This window comes from Acipenser ruthenus, chromosome 25, assembly GCF_902713425.1.
Source record: "Acipenser ruthenus chromosome 25, fAciRut3.2 maternal haplotype, whole genome shotgun sequence".
Lineage (NCBI taxonomy): Eukaryota > Metazoa > Chordata > Actinopteri > Acipenseriformes > Acipenseridae > Acipenser > Acipenser ruthenus.
The window spans coordinates 17,113,955-17,133,794 of record NC_081213.1 but is presented as its reverse complement, the minus strand read 5'-3'; the positions used below and the strand labels follow the sequence as shown (position 1 = coordinate 17,133,794).

The 19,840-nt window shown below is 37.3% G+C and overlaps 1 protein-coding gene across 3 annotated transcripts in view; it reads right to left on the bottom strand.

Annotated features, from left to right (window-relative positions):
* Positions 1-19,840, bottom strand: part of LOC117413893 (plexin-B1-like) — a 136,010-nt gene that overhangs the window by 58,620 nt on the left and 57,550 nt on the right. For 2 of the 3 annotated variants that reach the window (XM_058999443.1, XM_058999445.1), the window contains exon 3: positions 12,535-12,635. The exons of the other annotated variant lie outside the window; for it this stretch is intronic. The gene's annotated coding sequence lies outside the window, so the exon portion shown is untranslated. The remainder of the gene's footprint in view (positions 1-12,534; positions 12,636-19,840) is intronic. 3 annotated transcript variants of the gene reach the window in all.

Here is a 19,840-nt window from a genome sequence, read left to right as displayed (position 1 = left end):
TAACATTCTAAAGAACAAACAGTTTTGTAGATGTATGTCAAAATGTAAGTGTGATATCTGTACATACATACTGTACATCTTATATAGTCACTTTCAAGGAGTATATTATTACACAAGCTTTAAATAAGACTGAGTGGGCTGTTATCTATCTCCCTGAGACTGCTACTGATTTGTATTAAACAAACAATGATGTATGTTTAGTTTGTTTATTTATTTTAGGCAGTCTGGTCTAGGAGCAGGCCAAGAGCCAAGGGATCCTATTATCTAGTGACTAATCCATAAGCAAGTTAGTCTCCTTTCCCGTCTCCAAATGACTACATTAAACTGTCTAGTGAAAATTCACATTTACAAATTAATTATTCAGTGGCTACACTTTCATATGTGCTTTTTAAAAATATTATGTTCTGGATTTAATGAGCCTCTAGTGTCCATGATTTCAAACACCAGCCATCCTGTGTTTTTTTTTTTTAAATTAATTTACTTATTTTTTTACATTCACAAAGCATTTATTTAGCAAAAAACGGTTTTGATTTAAAAGTAGTTCCTTTCAGTCAAATTTAATTAATTTTGAATGGCAAAGGAATAACTGTCAACAATGTCATTCAGGTTGAAATAAAGTATACTTTAATGAATCTAAAATAATTTAGAGTGAGCATGTTGCGCTAAGAGCAGATGGTTGTTGTCACTCTACACCATATTGTGAACCCTTATGTCTTCACTGATGACCTAAATTTTGGTCAATTGATTGTAGAGGGCCGGGGAACTTAATCCTTAATAACTTGATGGCATGCTTCTCTGTGGCAACTAAGTATCAGGGTAGGGGCTTTGATGGATGGTGGTGTCAAGAAAGACACCCAAAATCCATCATTAAAACCAGGAGGGTATCCATATACCCATTCAAGATAGCACTCCAGATTCTCCATTTGTGGGTTTTAAAAATCAATCACAGACTTGACAGCTACTATACACTGGCTGATTGAGACACCACCCTCAGATTCCCAGTTATTAACAGGGTTAATAATTTATGTACAGTTTTCATCTCAGACGTCCTCTTCAGACCTCACACTCATTGCCATCTTCTTGATGCCCTTAAACAACCAGAGCACACTGCTCATTAGGATGACCGCACAGCCAGAACAGCAGAGAAGCCTTTAGCACTGACCAGACTGTCAACCATCTGCAACTATGTCTGTTTTCAAGAAAGACACCCCCAGGAAAACCCAAATGGCACTCCAACACAGTCTCCTTCAGACACCTAAAACTAGCAGCCAAGACTTCTGTAAAACACTGTCTACAACACAACAGATACAGTTAGGTAGGGTTTTGGTTCCTGCGTGTCTTCAAATACAGTGGAGAACTATTACTACTAGATGTTCTGTTTCTTTACTAAATGTTAACAGTATTGTGTGTCGCAAACAGGTAGACGTGATTCTTCTTTAAAGACTTCTTGAATTTCCTCTAAATTAACAAATGTTTTAGTTGTAGCCAAAAGCAAAAAGTGAAATTAGGACCATTATATAACCACTCAGACACTTTTGCTGATTGGCCTTGGTTTGTTTACATTGGAAGCACCTACCCCATACGGAAGCAAACAGCTTGTTCAATGGCAGGAATTAACTTCATGGAACAAGAATCACTTTGTACAATTGTAAAAAGATATGAAAGTCTGATTCTAAACTAATGATAACAAGATTTCTAAAACAAGTGTAGGAGTGAGAATTTCCGGAAGCCAGCAATTAAAAAAAAAAAAAAAAAAAAGTTTGAGTGGAAAAACAAATAGTCCCATCTGTGTTGCTTTACTTTCAAAAAAGCCCCATTTAGACTCATCACTATTTGGAAAACGTGGATGTGGTTTCTATGGGTCATCAGTTTAATCATTAAAAAAACAAATCACCCAGTGTGTCGTCTATTCCCAGATATAGACTAAACTAAACACAGCATGATCCTGGTATGGTCAAGAGGGCTTATTTTGTAGTCTGAAATCAGCATACCTGACCGACTTAAGCATGGTCAATGTTATACCAGGTACAAATTCTCAGCTTAAGTGAATTAATATGGATCCACTAATGAAGGCATTAATATTTGCTTAGGGGTCAATTTGATCCACATACAGTATAGCTTTGAGCAAGTCTAAACAAAGAAATTCCTGTAATGAGGCCAGGTGAAAACTGGCCACTGGAGGTGTGCATTTGGGACGTGCGCCGTTTATTTTATTCCCAGCGAGTGTGGCCGAGATTGTCCATTGAAAATCTTTAACAAAAGGAAGGAAGACCCCCAGTTGTCATTTATGTACTAGCCCAACTGACTGCTCAGACAGCCCCAAAAGAAAACAAATATGCAGGTGAATTTATTAGTGAAATTTGAAAGGCGAAAAATTTTGCATGTCTCCGGTCACTTCACAGAACCCCAGTAATACTGAGGGCAACATGTCCCGATTACTGCTGGTCAAACCTCAAGGCACAGGAAAGGAAGTGATGTCACCAGAAGAGGTCTGGAAACAGCCTGCATTCAGACAAAATCTCAGGCTTTGTTTTGATTTTTTTTAGCCACTCACAGGCCAGTAGCTTCTGGAAGCCCAACCATTCACATCTGCAGTATAAACCGCATCTTCATTCAAGCACTAAAGCTTGAATTAAGACCATTATAATGCTGAAGTGCCTTGAAAACAAACTTTATAGGAACACTTGTTGTCTGTTTGATCACTACATTTAAATAACTTAGCATTCAGCAAATGCATGGCAGGTCTATTACAGGATATAGACCTATTAAAAAAACGATTTAAATAATGTATGTATTTAGATCTGCTATAGATTCCAATCCAAATATATCTATTATCACTACACTGTATCTGATGCATGTAAAACACAAAATTTAGCAAAACAAAAAGGTTAAGCATAATTTTAAAAAAATTAGCAAAAGTACTTGGTGGCTTTCTAATGTGGAACAAATACCCAAGTCTCCATCTGACTAAACAAAAGTCATTCAACTTGTGACCCAGGACTCCAGAGGGGCAAAACATGAGGATCTAGTGTATTAGCCCATTGCCCAAATCAGCCCCTTACATTCCTTATTGTTGGATAATAATAATAATAATAATAATAATAATAATAATAATAATAATAAAAATAAAAATAAAAATAAAAATAAATCACTACCAGTCACAGCAACCCCCCTATCATTCTCTGTCACGGCAACTGCTCTCATATCCTGGCTTCACACTGCAGTCCACTGGCTCTCTGGCATTCCCTCACTGTGACTCACTCCACAGAGCCTGGTTTGACACCCTGGGCTCACAGTGGATCATTGCTTCCGGAAACTACAGCTACCCATTTACACAGCACATGAGCACCTCTCCTGCAACACAATCAGTGGCCTGTGAACACACCCGCTGACTCCACAGCACAGATCTCTGGAGCTCATTTCCTTCACATGAATGAAGGTACAAATGTCTTGCAAGCAGTAAAAACTGCGTTCACAAATTTGTATCTACTTGTATCTAGAGTTTGTAGTCCCTGTGTCCTGAATACATGTCAGAAGGTGTAAACTTAAGGACGGCAGGACATCAACCCCTTGCACACTGCTGCATGTATGCCAAGTTATTTAGTAAGGAATGGGTGAAGGGTTCTACCTCAGACATTCTGCAGGTATTCATCTACCTAAATACTTGTTGGAAGACAGTGTAAACAGTTAAAGCAGCAGTTTCACTGCAGAAAACTGGAACAGAATTAGGAGCTTGTCAAAGCTTTGTCACAAACCCCTGTTTCTGTCTAAGCATGGCTGTCTAAGACTTTAATTGCTCATGCAAGTCACAGGGATTCATATTCCCATGTTGGTAAGACCTGCTCAGTTTCACTCTGACACTGTCAATCAGATCTGTCAGTCAGTGTGAAGAGAACTGGAAGCATCCAGCCGCTCAGTCCTGTAATTGATTTTTAGTGAAATTCTCTTCGCTAATAATGTGATGATTCGATTATGCAAATTCAGTACACCAACAAAATACATCAACTAAAAAACTTTTAAGTGACGGTTAATTTAGAGTAGGGATGTGCACGACAAATATTTTGACTATCGATAATTCCACAGCTGTTGAGGTCGACTAATCGAATAGTCGCCCCCCCCCCCCCTCCCCCCTGCCTCCCCCCTCCCATTCAAAATGAGACGTACATTAAATGCGAAATAATGCAAAGTGACAATTATTGCAATTGCAATAAATTCTGAACTTTATTTTAAAATACTTCCCTAACTTTGTTAAATAAACATTAGGCTATGTAAAAAATACCTTCCTATTAGGAAACATACAGAAATGCCATAACAGCAGCAATAACATAAGCATACCGTCAACTCTCGTATTTTGCAAGCAAGTGTTATTTTTTTTTACCGATATTGTCACAAGCTTTTCCGTTAATTACAATTTCAAATGAACTATAAAGGTTGTGACAATTAAAAAAAAAAAAAGTATAATTTTTATTCAATTATTAATTTAATTTTCATTCAGTAATAGTTTAGCAATGTGAGCTGCGAGGCAAATGCCTTAACATTAGCATCCTTGTGGCAATAATGTTTTCCGGTCATAACAGCGAAATACAAAATGCATTAGACTATCTAGCTAGCTAATTTATACAATCCACTTAACTAAACGACTTACTTTTCCCACGTTTTCAAACCACACACAACATATAGACTAACGGTCTACGTTAAATCAAATCGGAAACATACCTGTGCGTTCGAGTTCCAGTGAATAAAAAATAAATAGCCTGTATAGGCAACAGCTTGCTATGTATGTGTCTAGCTTAATAATATTAATAAATAAATGAATGAATGAACAAAAAGGCCTGAGTGGCATTAACGCACTAGCCTTCCATGGAAGCAAAAAAAAATCCTAACTAAAACTTTAGGAATAGTTAGGCTAGCAATGTCCATTATTATCATCATGTTCACTTATTCTTGTTTAATCAGCATGTCCATCAGGTCCGGCAATACTGCAGCAGACGGTGCTCAGGCAGAGTTGTTTGTTTTTGTTTCAACTTCAGAGCCTGAGTAAAAATTGCACTGTGATGAAAATGCGACACAAGACGGCTGGCCGCACCGACTACATTATGTATGGCACCAAGTTTAAAGCCATCGTTGAAGGCGAGCTGCAGAGTGTGTGCAAAGCACAAATTCGAGTCCCATTCAACAAACTCCGAAGATGATGTTGCTGGCATTGTCGTGAACACAGGCAGTGATTTCCCCCCTAGTTAAACCCGAATGGTCTACAGCGGTGTTCAACACATTTGCTAGATTCTCTGCTGTATGCCTCTCTGGCGTGGCGCGAGTCTGTAGAACTACGTTTTTCATTTCCCAATCCTCGATGAAATGACAGGTTATTATGACGTACGACTCGGTTATTCGGTGCAGTCCACGCATCTGTAGTGATCACCACCTTCTCAGCCTTTGACAAGTTTCTGCGGACAGACGCTGCTGAATCGGCATGCATTTTTTTCGAGTCGAGTGGTAATTGTTTTAGTGCAGGATTTTTCGTGCATGGACTGTGTATTCAGGTTCCACAAATTTCATCAACTCCCGAAATCCCTCACCTTCAACAAAACTTATGGGAAGCATGTACTTTACCACCATATTAGCAATAAGGGCTGATGTTTTTCAGCACGTACGACGTTGTCACACTGACGAGGCCTCACCGCAAAGGATGCAATGGCGGTTTGTTGCGGTCCTCTTTTCTTTTCTGTCGTTGCTAGCGTCACAGAAGGGTGTTTGGCTTTTAAGTGGGTTAACATACCAGTTGTAGATTTGTGGTAGTTTAATTGCACTGCACATATTTTACACTTAACAGTGTTTTCATTTACTTTGTCAGAGTATTTCCATGCAGAACTTTTCTGTGAGTAAGCCATCGTTAGCCGAGGTACGTTCTAGTTTAGCCAATCACAGACAAGAAATAACAAATCCCACCCTCCAGTCAATCTTCATTACCGCTACATAGAGAGCCAATCAGCAGTACAGCCTTTAAAATAAAATCAATATATACATTTTTTTTTTTCAGCTTTCGAATGTTGGATTCATTTGTCGATAGGTGCCATCGTTATCGAATAGTCGAATGTTCGACTATTCGGTCTCACCCCTAATTTAGAGATGTAAATGCACAGGCACTTCCTGAAGAAGAGCTGGGGAATTGTTCTCCTGACAATTACAGGGACTGAAACATTTCCGATAACTTGCCAGTTAAAAAAATAAATAAATAAAAAAAAAAAAAAAAAATAAAAAAAATAATAATAATAATAATAATAATAATAATAATAATAATAATAATAATAGCTCATCTCAGTTCATTGAAAAAAGCGGTTTTGCTTTTTTTTCATACTGGCATTTTTTATTCAAGTTGAATACCTAAATATATATATATATATATATATATGCCATCCATCAAAATGTATTTCTGAATAAAGTTGCATTTTCTACTGCTTATTGACAATGGAAGCCTTTCTTGAAAGGGATGCTGCCCATATTAAGCAGCTAACACAACACCACCTGTCACATTAAACGCCCTTGATGTGACCTGTGGTGGTGGTAAACCCAGAATCATTTACTGTGTAGTTTAGATTTATTTTTCATAGGAGAGGTCTGAAAGACTGTCTAAAGCCAGTGGGTATACTAAAGCTCAGTAATGTAAAATCAGAATTTTCTCATTTGTAGCAAACCCTGTACCATTTGTTGTTCTTTTTTGGGGGGGTTTACAGCAAAACAGAAAACTACATGCTGAAAATCCAACCAGAAAACTACATGCTGAAAATCCAACCAAATATGGTACTTCAGTCGGTCCATCACAAACCAGACATGGCTTTCTGGAGTGAGGAAGCAAAGACAGTGGCCAAGCAACTAGAACTAGCACCAGGCTGGACAGCTATTAAGAAAATATTCACCTTCAAATCAACAGAACATTGAATGGCCTGCAATTAAGAAAATGGCACTTGAAGACCATTTAAAACCTTTCAAAATAATACAGTTGTAAATACAGAACTAGATACATCAGTATATTAAAAAATCACCATGACCTAAATCCACAGTATGATCACATATAAAAACACAATTGGATAAGCAGTTCTCTAGGTATATGCAAAGAACTGTACCATATACATGCATGCATGCATACATATCCAGGGATATGGAGGCGATTAAAAAAAATAATACATAAGTAAACACAATAGGATTGTCAAACCTAGAGGCTAGATATCATTACCACACTAAATTATTTTTAAAAATTGGTCCTTCTGAATTTACTTTTAGGAAAGGTGAGGTACAATGGCACTGGCTACAGTCAGACACAAGCTTCTCCTCACAGCGATGTGAGCGCACCCCAGCCCTGACAACACCCCTGCTACTGTCTACAGCCCTGGGCCTCCCTCAAGCACAGGCAGGGCAGTTCTGCTGAATAATGTGGTTGCTTTGAGGACGCGGACTTGATCAACCGGAACCAAACTCATTTCATTCATTAGCACAGATAATAGAAAGAGATACGAAATACAGCCAGGTGCTGAAAATTACCTGCTGAAAGCACTAGAGGTCCCCTGTGTTCAAAATGAGCAGCCACTGTTTATGTGGAGAAAGGGAAGAACAACAACAATGTAACTGAAATTATACCCCTTGAAGCAAATCAATTGTCCCCCTTCCTCCCTCACAGCTAACAGTAAGTCTAAATTGATAAATGATGAACAAGCTGTACAGAAAATGTTGCAGATTAAAAGAGATAATAGGTTAAATAATGAACTACAGTTAGATTAAACTGGACAGAGGCTCCGGCCTAACAGAATTATCACCGTCTGCAATTTAACCCATGGATTCCAAGTATTCCACCCGGGATACTACAGGTCTTCAACATTCTGTTCCAAATAAATACATTTTAACTAATGCAATGAAAAACTCGGCAATAATGCAATGCCTCAAGTTCACAACAACAGATGTTCAGTAAGTTAGAAAGTGAAAGTCCATGTACTTAACAGTATGGGACAGATAGGGTGCTTAGTACTCTTATTGGAAGATGTATTTGTCTGTTTTTGTATTTTATTTCTTACTATTTGTATTCATGCTGAAATTGATGAACAACTTTCATCTGTTTGGAACAGTTCATGCATGTTCATTATATATATATATATATATATATATATATATATATATATATATATATATATATATATTACAATTAAAAAACAGGAAAGTGTTCTAGAAAGCCACTGGCTTCTTTAACAAGTATAGACCAGTTTCACAAATATCAACGTTTATTTGTCACAAAATCAATGCATCACTCCTCCCTTGTAAACCAGCTTGCCAGCTACTACTTCGCCATATGAGCCAAATAAATCATACAGTGCTCTACTTGCACAAGTAGGAGGTTATGCGGTACATGATACCTACAAGCTATGTTAATGTAAGACAAGCAAAACTGAAAAAATAAACTGCTGGCAAAACAATCAATTTTGCAGCTAGATCAGGTCACAGGTGAAGAATACCCTTAGATTTTCATCAAGGACTTTCCTTAACATATGAAATTATGAAGGTCGGCATGTAAAAATGGTTTGAGAAATTAGCGGCAGCAAGTTTACAAAAACATATAAGCTCCCCTTCCAGGAATGCTTAATAAAAGCGGGGATTGTCTTTGTTATATTGATATCACTGTACAGAAGAATGTTTGGTATGTTTTTTTTTTAGTATTGCTGTTTTTTTATCATTTGGAAAGGAAATGGAAATGCAGCCAGCCCACAGAGAAGTGAAAGCCACCTGAAGCATGAAGGGCAAGCTGTTTTTCGGTGAAGCTGATCTGCAAGCATGCTGGTCTCCGACAGTCCCTTCTGTACTGTATAAGGTCTGTGTAAGGTCACATAATTGTATTATTTAACCTGGGGGTAAAAACCATCCACTTGAGACAAATGTGTGTTTTTTTTGTTTTGTTTTTTACACACAATTGTTGCCTTAGAAGTTAATCGACACGTGTCAGTCTTTACCTGCTGTACCCACTGATACTTGCAATGATGGCTTCGCTTTTATAATGAAATATGGCAAGCTCACCTAGACTCACACAAAAAAAGATTGCATTACCCCTTTGTTTGCCTAAAGGGACTTTTGAGTCCCAGTTTAAATTTTCCACAATGTTTTAGGGGTAGATCGACTACTAATTTGCCAAATAGTAGAGGTAAAAATAGTTCACTGTTCACCACCAATAAAAATAAAGATTAGTATCTGGTGCTCTATTTGTGAATTTACTGTTTTATAACACTTTGCTGTTTGTGCACTATATTTGAAAACCATTGTACGCATTAGTGTTCTAAAATGTAATTGATATGTTAATGTTTTGTACCTGAAACCTACTTTCAGTTCAATACAGCTAAATACAATTAAAATAATAACATTAAAACACTCAAATCTTAGATGCTGCTGCTGCTGCCACAGAGCAGTTTTGTATTTCTCTTTGAAAGAAGATTCAAATTAAAATGGAGCCGTTTTCCTCTCGCGTAACGCCATCCTTGTCAACCCAGCCACACACTAGGTCATGTGATGACACAGACAACGTCACATGACCTGCTATTGGTCAACTACCTGTCCTGAGGTCGACTGTCACTTTTCTATTTGGCTAGTCTCTACGACCCCTTTAGGGGTAGTTAATTAACCAATGGGGCCAATAAAACAATGAAAATTGCACAGCAGTCACCTGATCAAACACATCTTTCCACTAACTGCACGTCCAATACCTGGCTCGAGTATATACAGTATATAAGACTTTACCTAATGGTTATTTTGATTTGTAGGTCAAGTATCCCATTCAACATGTTTGAAAATACTGCTTGGAAAAAATTGATGAATTGCTTAAAGCACGTAACATTCAAAAACATGTACATCTCTGAAATGAATTATTCGTGGTGCCCCCATGGAGTATCCTCTATTTACAAAGAATAAAGACTTGAGCCTTAACGCAGCGCCTCATCAGCCGACAGCCAATATAATTCCCATATGGCATTCACCCTGCAAATTCACATTCACCTAGAACTGAGTCTACACAAAAATAAGTTTCCTATAATTAAACACGGTTTCCTTGGATGAATCTCTATGACAATATACTCTAACTGTAATGTTTAGACTGTCCTGGCTCCAAAAAGTCTGATTAATAGGCCCCCAAAAACAGATTAGATTACTGGTATGTTAACATTTAAAATGAGAGTTAAATTATGGATAAGAGTTAAAAGATTAAAAGCAAAATGTCCCCTTATAATAATAATAATAAAAAAAAACATCTAAAAATAAAAAAAGAAAGCAATGGAGCTCAGTTACTGTAGCTGGTTATAAATGCAGATACTCTGTAGCCTACTGCATAATTGTGCATTTTTTTTCAATGGGCTCATCCAGTTGATATTTCCCATAATACCTGGCTGGTTGATGCAGCAAGCATGTGCTCATTAACACCAGCAACAGAGCGTGAGCCCAGCACGAGCTGTCACACTGAAAGAAATCCGACAACAAGCAACACAGAACTTTAGAACTCTATAATATGTTGCATTGGGTAGTGTGTGAAACGAGAATGTAATGCCCACCCTTGGGGTGGGATGTTTGGATAAACCCCTCAGGACGTAGCATCCCAGCCCTCGGGTGGGCATTAACTGCTCATCACACACACACTACCCATGCAGTATTCGATTTAATCCAGCTAGGGTTGCTCTCCCGCCATGATTTATAGATCAATTTATTAACATTACTAAATAAGAAAACAGTTAAATAATAAACACACGGCATTATTAAGATCCGCCGTCTGTTGTACACAACAGATTTTTTTTTTTTTTTGGTCAGTACAAATGATTAATCCACGACAAAGAAAGCAAAAAAATAGTTGCTGAATAGTTAACAGCTATACCCTACTAACAGGCTACAAGGACCACAGCAACCAATAAAAGCCCATAGTGTAGCTAAAGGAGGGAATATCTCGTACAGCATGTATTCAGTGAGAGTCTGTCTGAAACATTGCTTCTTAGACAAACAGGGGGATACAAGTCTTTATAAATGCTTAGTGTGTTCCAGTCAGCCTGGTGTCACTGCGTATAATGAACAGGATTATTTGCATTAAATTGACTCCTTCTCGCCTTGCTTTGTCCATTCAGTGTACATGTGAGAGTGGTTAACAGCCATCATCATCATCATCATTTGCTACAGTAACTTCAATTCCAACTGTTGGGGGAGGGAGGGGAGGAGAGGGGGGGTCATTAAATTCAACTCCTTGTTACAATTTTAACCCATGTGTAAAATAGCATGTGCATAGGAAGTTGGAGTCAATTGTCCGTTAGATTTGGAGCCTGTCCTCAGTTGCTGTAATTCTCCACCAAGTGACACAAACACAATTCCTGCCCTTGACTCCTGAAGAAAGTGAGTCTTGGGGAACTCGAAACAGTTTATGTAGCTTTGGTTTTGTCAGTTTAACCTTTACTCCTTTGGAATGACCTTTGACCCAATGCACAATGCCTACTTCGACAACCAGTGCCAGATTCTGACTGGCTACCCTACTAAATACCATACAGATACACATTTTTGACAACACTTTGCCTAAACCCAAGGCGAATTAACTAACTGTTAACAGAAATACACAAACGAGTTAATGTAACTTGACAGCTGTGATTTTAAAGGGGCTTTCCAATAAGAAGAGAGGGCTTTAAAATAACAAATTAAATAAAATAAAATCATAGTATATTAGTGTGAATCCTAATGTACAAGCATCACTGTTTAGTACTGAATATGTAAAGGCTTGTTGGCCTAATACAATTATATGCAGTAGGGTCTAGATGGGCTACTGCAAGATGATTTATGATGTACTTGTATTAATCCAATTTAAATCAATGCAGCCCAATTCACTGGAAATGTATTCATTTTCACACCGGTTTGAGATGAAAGCACCTTGTTGTCCTGGCAACAATATCATTTAGCCTTTGCCCTACTGGGCTTTAAAAACACACATCACTTAGATGGGGGCCAAAATAATGAATACCATTATTTAGACATAAACAGATTCAGACTTCCTAGTCCTGTATATTTTTGTTCAAATATATCAATTTTGAATGCACACATCTAACATCCTTCATATATATCATATTTTTCAGCAGTTTTTTTCTAATTCACAAAGCCTTTTGTACACGTTTTTGTCTTTGAACCCCTCTCCACCAAATACACGACAAGGGAAACAAAATCCTGCTTCCTGTGCTGGGTTACAGAATAGGTGTCATGAATTAGTTTAATCTCTCAGCCATGCTTTATAGCATATGCTGTTCCATTACTGAGTAATAACAGAATGGCTAACCTCCATAGAAGACCATGGGAGAGCTGTGTTCAGTTGTTGTATAATATTTATTTTCTTATTTTGTTCAGTACAGTAAATACACACTTTAAAATTAGTAATCATAAGGCAGTCATTCTGTAAAGTTACTTAGGAGAGGCAATACTGCAAGATTTTTAGTTCATGTGTGATTTATTATGAATGTTTGTGAGTTTGTGTGAACGAACACGTCTCCTTACCTGCTTTTAAAACACAAGCACTGCAGAGTGTGATGTTTCGGTACAATTCCTGAACTCTGAACCCCGTGGCGGAATGGGGAGGCAGTGTCCGGCTAATGTCACTATAAAAAAACAAGAGAGAGGAATGTTTTCTTAGTAAAAGACTGAAACATTGAAAAACGAGTGGGGTATTTTTAAACAAGAAAATAGAAATGGAAAACAAAACATGGACATGAATTTCTCTCCTGACAACATGACTGACGAGGGAGAGAGTGGGAATGGGTCATTACAGTGTTCTTCAGGGTGCATTCAACTTATTTTATTGGAACATACGTCATGTACAACAGTTTAGTGTTTTTGTTTCTTCTTATCATTAACCCTTAAAGTAGACCCTTACAAGTCTATTGGACGCACACACAAACAATACACTTATATAGTATGGTTCTTAAAGAGCTCTTTGGCTCTTTTTATCAAAACTTGGACAGCTGTGTTCTGTTAAATAAAAACTAAAAAGCTGACTAAATAGAAGCAAAGTTGAAAAACTAACCAATGCTGCAGTATATCTTCAACAAGACACAACTATTTGTCCTTGTATTCTTTTCAAACCTACTAAAGTGTAAATCTGGACACTTCACCTGTAAATCAGACATATTTTGGAGCTCAATGATGGCTCAGGAGTCATCCGTTGTACAGCCCTGGTCTAAAGTACATAATATCAATTAGTTCTGCAACAAAATCGAATTCATAATTTTTGTATGCGGAATTGATCCTGTCTTGTTAAACAAACGTGGTATATAACTTTGTTTTTTAGCAATGATTTCCACATAGAACCGCAACAAAATTCCAAACATTCTTGATAGACGGAATCTTTCAAACTGTGCAGGCAATGTGTCTTTTGATTTAGTCATATGCAGACCTAATCATTCACTGTTTCACTAGCAGTAAAAATAATGTTTTTTTCACATATAAATCCTTCTCAAAGTGCACTGCAAATCAGTGACATATTCAAAGTGCTTTCATTGACGTCAAAACCCATGAAAGTAAACTGAAGCAGGTTATAGATATCCAGAAACCCAACGACTGCATTCCTGGCATAATATACTTCACCAGCTGGGTATTTTGGTTTTTAAAACAATGGGATTCATTTTAAATAAGGAAGAAACTGAGAAGATAGAGTAGTTGTATTGGGACACATGGGGTCTCTCCCTCAAAGAGAAGTGAGTTTTGTAAGAAATCCTGCCTGCTTCTTACTTACTGCTGAAATATAACTGGATAGATCAAAGAGGGGGCTTTGTTTTGCATTTATACACAAATATGCAAAACAATGCTTTAAAATATTATTTTCTTAATATGAATTCTATACAAGCGCTGATTTGTTTCAGTGTAGAGTACAAGGAGGTAAACATTTTAAAAATCTAATATTTAGGATTCGGAGTGTTTACCTCAGAGTTCACTGTACTTAAAATAAAACCGATAATTGAAACAGTTACTTTTATCTTTTTACTTTTTATTCTCGGTTACTTTTTTGTTTTTTACTTAATAGTTAAATCGGCAGTAGTTTCCATAGTCTCCAGAAGAAGAATAATTGCGTCATAAATCCAATCTGAACTGACCTTTTCCAGTTACTCATTCAAAGTTAATGATGTTGCCTTCGGGGGCATGAACTAAGCCAAATCAGCAGATAATGAAATATCCCTTTATGCAAAAAATTTTAAAAAAAGCAGAGAGGGAGAGGTAGAGGGAGAGGGAAAGAGAGAAAGAGAGAGAGAGAGAGTTCATCTCCTTTCAGTGCCTTTAGATTGAAAAGTTGCCCACATCGTAACCAAAATATTTTTGTTTAAATGGACAGAAAACAGAGCATTTTAGGTGACTCCATATACAGTATGAAATATGTATGACACACTCTGGAATATAGCTGCTTACATTTTATTTATAAATGTCTTTCAAAAGGTGTGTATTTTAAAGGTTTTACAGTTGCCAATCATGTATTTTAAAACTGTATATAATCACTCATCAACTTAACTGCTCCAATAAGTTTAACATATTTAAGAATGTTGTTAATTATAAGCGTGGACTAAAATAAAGCACACTTGCTTCCTATAACAAGTTACAATATTACTGTAGTTCTCAGGCATGTGGAAAAATCCTGTCAGATCTATATACAGTATGCAGCATGATCCAAACTATACTTGTAATGCAGTTTAATTGCTATTTAGGGAGCTGTGTATTGCTGTTTGAAAACGACAGATTTTTGTTTGAAACAATATATATTATATATATATATATATATATATATATATATATATATATATTTTTTTTTTTTTCCTCAGATTTTTGATAAGGTAATATTTAAAAAAAAAAAAAAGTCCCCTACATTTACCCATTTCTTTAAAAGAAACCTTCTCATTTGAGGTAGTCTGATTTATTCCTGTTTTGTTTGAACTAAAACTCCCTTTGTGATCGGCAGTACGGATTTAGATTGAAAGGAGAGTAAAAGTCCCTTTGAAACTGATCCACTATAAAATAAAACAATATTAAAAAAAAAGGTGCGCAAGTGAGTTAACAGCTGCAGTCCATGTTCACCGAGTCTTGACCATCTGGAACGTGAAATGGTTTAAAAAATATTTAATTAACTAGGATACCAGGAACTGGAAACAAACACCCTTTTTCCGACAGGATCCTGTTCATACAGGCAGCAAGTTCTTCTGCAGGTTATTTAAGCACAGTCATGGAGCTGGAGCCTGATGTTGGGCCAACTTCTAAAGTATCTAGGGTGGAGTGTGAAGCTGCTTTAGCTCAGCATCGGCATTAGTTCGGAGACAGACTGCACACAGTGGCCTTATGTTTGTGGCACTAACAAGGAAGCTTTAGAATACTCCGAGGGGAATGTACTGTAGGACTCTTGTGAGACACATATCCCATTTACAATGGGCCAAAGTAAGCCGTTTTTAATAGTGTTTTAAAAAGGTTACACCAACTTAAAGCTATAGCATCACTAAATAGAATGTGTACTTTTTGTACAAAAAAGTGTAATATATAAGGGAGGAGGACTGTATATCAAGTAGGACTTGGTTAGAAGTTTGTTCACTAGCCAGGAATTCAAAAGGTAGCTTTAAACCTTCGAAGGTTCGTTAGGTGGCATTCACGCACTGTTTTTTTTTTTTTTTTTTCCCTCTCCGTTTGACAATTTGTGAACACTATAAAGCACACATTAAATGTCACAAAGGTTGTTGTATTAAAATCCACTACCAAATCATTATATGTATCAACTCTATATGGCACTAATGCCGTGTATGGAGCAAGGTATAGTATGCCAAAGCACTGGCTCGTGTTATCCAGAGACAGAACTTTAATTTCTTCATTTGCCATCTCGACAGGAAAACGTTGTATAGCGTACGCTGTATTGAAAACAAATCTCAAAACCCCTCTGCTGTTTGGGTTTCTTTGTTAAATGCCCAAATGACACTCCCCCCCCCCCCCCCCCCCCCCAAAAAAAAAAATAAAAAAAGAAGAAAGTTGAATGCAAACTGTGCAAGAGACTGTTGAAGTATCATGGAGGCACAGCCAATCTCTGGGGTCACTTGACAAGTGTAAGTTAACATTATTACATTAATGCAAGCTTACTGTATATATCGCAAGCAGCATCAAAATTACATGTAAATGTGTATTTTTTTTATTAGTATTTAAATTGTAAAAACAGGATTACTGTTCTATAAAACCCCCCCACCAAGAGATACACAGTGGAAAAAAATCATAGCATAATATGATTTCTATAAATACAGTAAAATGATAATGGTAAAAACAACCCAGGATAGTGTTTCAAGCGCAGGGTTATTTAATGTTGACTACGGCATAGTGTGATGGATGATGGATCTATAATTGAGGCTTTACATTCCGGTCTTTGTATAAAAGATAACAGTTTTACTGTAGCTTTCAACACAAATGAAAAATAGACAAAATGTATTTGATTAGATTTCAAATAAGGCTTTGCTATCGAGATATACAGTATTTATAGATATACGAAATAGAAACTCACACTAGTCCTGCACACAATCTTGTATCTCTTCCGCTTGTTAGTTACAGGGTACTTATTTTAATATTTCAGATAGATTTAGAGTGTATCTTTTGCCCTTCCATACAATTAGAAACTCGCTAGTCCTGGTTTTTCCAGCTACATTGTATTTTGGTGCTTGTAATATTTGAGTAATCCGGCCCCTGCTCTAAGTGACCATACTTCTCACAGCATCAATAGGGTTACAATTAGGAGTTCATGCAGCTAAAGGTGGGGAACCCATTTATTTAACAGGGTCTTGATTGCTCTCAATCCAGGCTGATGATTTTAATAACACTTAAATTTAGAGTAATTCTGAAACTCAGGTTTGAGTGCAGAACTAGTGACTTACGAAAGCTGTTATTACACAATCAATTGAGTGTTCTAGGAAGCCAGGCCAGGAGCAGATCAATGCGAGGAGTCTAAAAGGTCTTAATTGTTCAAGAGGCATATGTGACCGTCTCCTAATTCATTCAGGGAAATTGGGGGTCGAAATCGGTTATCCAGAAATGCCTGTAAAATCATGTACAAATTACTTTTGATTCACAAGGAAGGTCTTGGAAGCACCGGCTAACCTAGTTCTGACTATTACTCTTTATTTGGTAAATCTGCCCACTGTGACAGTTACAACAGACATATGTAGCTTACATACAAAACACATGCTAGGGATTCTATTAACATAGGGTTAACATGTGACTCCATATACACTGGGACAGTTCAGGCTTTAAGTGTAGTCCTGCTGTTAAAAAGGTACCTGAAACAGGTAAACATACCACAAAGCCTGAACCGTCCCAAATGGTCCCAGTGTATGGAGTCATATGGTAACCCTACATTAAAAAAAAAAAACACGTTTCAGTTCTGGGAAGGCCAGCCCAATACGTACTACATATTGAATACCATTTTTTGTTTTTGTCCAACCTCTATAAAATCCTTAAATAACTAAAGCTGCATAATTAGATTACTAGTTACTTACATCAGAATATACAATAATAATAATAATAATAATAATAATAATAATAATAATATTTTTAAATATTATTTAAAAAAAGAATGAAGTAGAATTAGGCAGTTTTTGTTTAAGGTCTTAACAGAACTGTTCAAATTGAGAGATGGCTACAGTAAAAGAAAACAAAATTAAAAGTATTTGGTAGGCTTTTTTTTACCCCCTCAGTTACACGTTCCCTAGTGTTTAAAACATCCATCAATCTCCAGGTTCTTGTCTCACTTTCTGTGAGTTTAACCCAGTCCCCCCCCCCCTCCCTCTCATCCTTCAGAAGCCAGTGCCACAGAGATAAGCGCTGGTTGGCTAGGAAATCAAATTCTCTCGCTGGGATTAATACATGGCTGACCCAGGCAGACGCAGCCAAGAACAGCTAGTTATGGTCCAGAAGATGTGTGTATATACTGTAAATAGAGAGGGGACTGTGCCAAAGATCAGACAGTGTGTGTTGCTGTGTAGTCTGTATGTACCCGTGGATTTTACCCCAAGAGTTGTGCAAGCACTAGCCTTGGTACTGGTATGCATATTATCTTAGAGGTTCATGGTGTTTTGGGTTTTTTTTCTTTTCTTCTCTTAACCAAAGCAGCTGTATAAAGCACTCGGGCTCAGTTTCATAAAATTCGACTCCTCTTTGTACTGGAGTGTGAGGATAAAGCGAAAGCTAAAGGGGGTTCTTTCTGTTGGGATTCAGTTCTGGGGTCGGCTGCACCATCAGGACACCTGATGTTCAGCTACAACAACTTCAATTGAGGAGTCAAAAGGTTGGAAATTTGGCCTAGAAGAAATGACCAAAAACAAAATATTTTCTATGGAACTTGTTTGACCTTTAATGGAACTACCATAGAGAATATTTGCAGGAATTAACCTCATTCTCTCTCTACCACCCCCCCCCCCCCCTTCCTCCTCTCCTACCCCCCAATTTGTATTGTGGAATTTTGTTCATTTTAAGGTAACTTTTTTTTTTTACACGAACACCATCTTTAAACAACATCAATTAACATTTATCTCATCTCATAATGCTGAACATACTGAACACTGAAGTTGTTCTTTGAATTGCACAAGTTGTTTTCTACAATCTTGGCTAAAGGAAATCAGTCATCTCTGTGAAAATGTCACGAAGTGACCTCGTGCATTTTACAGGTACATTATTGTTCATGTGTAATTTTAAAATCACAAAGCACATATGAACGCTACATAGAAGTACACCGAAATACTGTTTACTTTACTTCGTTTCTTTGAAGTTGTTACCTACATGTGAAAATGTACTAATCCAGTTCCAACACATCCCTGCCATTGAAACATTCCTGCAACCATTGAATGCCAAAAGACACTACTTTAACGTTGTGTTTACTGTAGTTATTCAGTAATATTGGCAAGTGAAGCCTGTTATTCTAACAACTGTGTGATGAGGTTCCATTAACTGTAATATAAGAAAATATGTCCACATCAAATCATAAAAACAAACAAGCCTTGTATTGCAAACCTAAGACTCCAATTAACTCCTAATTTGTTTTAAAAACAAGAAAACACAATTCAAGGATCTCAAGCTGTGTCAAGTAGTTTGTTTAGTTTTAAAGCCGAAGTTTATAAGCAAAAAACTCACCAGGCTTCTGTTTCTCTCTCTTAAAGGGTGTGACTGAGTGCTGTTAGTCAATGTAGGCCACAATAAACAATGATGCAGGACTTACAATAATAATGTTTATACCCTTGGAGATGCACTTCCCTCAACTTCCACTAGAGGCAGACAAGCATGTATGCTCTTGTGAGTCAATGTAAGGCGAGTACAAGAGAGCATATAGCAATCATGTTAGCAGGTCAGGGTTATACCCAAGGTAACAAAGGGTTAAAATACGCCCCAGTAGGAATATTATATAATGTCATTATCATGATGGAATGACTTGACTATGGGTCATCTTATATTGCTGCAAAGGGGTTTTCAAGTAATCTGATTACTCGTGGATTTTCGCATTCAAATCGGATCTACATGAAGCATTGTTTTACATCTGCAATGAAACTCAAGCCATCCATTCCAGACCCCAGATAAAGCAGCCAGAGTGAGCTGCCAGCAGTGTGACTGAACAGGGGCCGACACACAAATGCCATGCGTCAGGGCAGAGAATTGGCGCCGCCACGCGGGAATCCCAGGCATTCAGTCGCAATGCACTTCAACTGCTGGTGCAGTCAGAAATATTGTAATCGTGCCAAGTCGAAAATGACAAGGCACTCCTACCCGGGTTCTGGCTACCCGGGTCACAATCCCGCTTTGTGTAAAACCG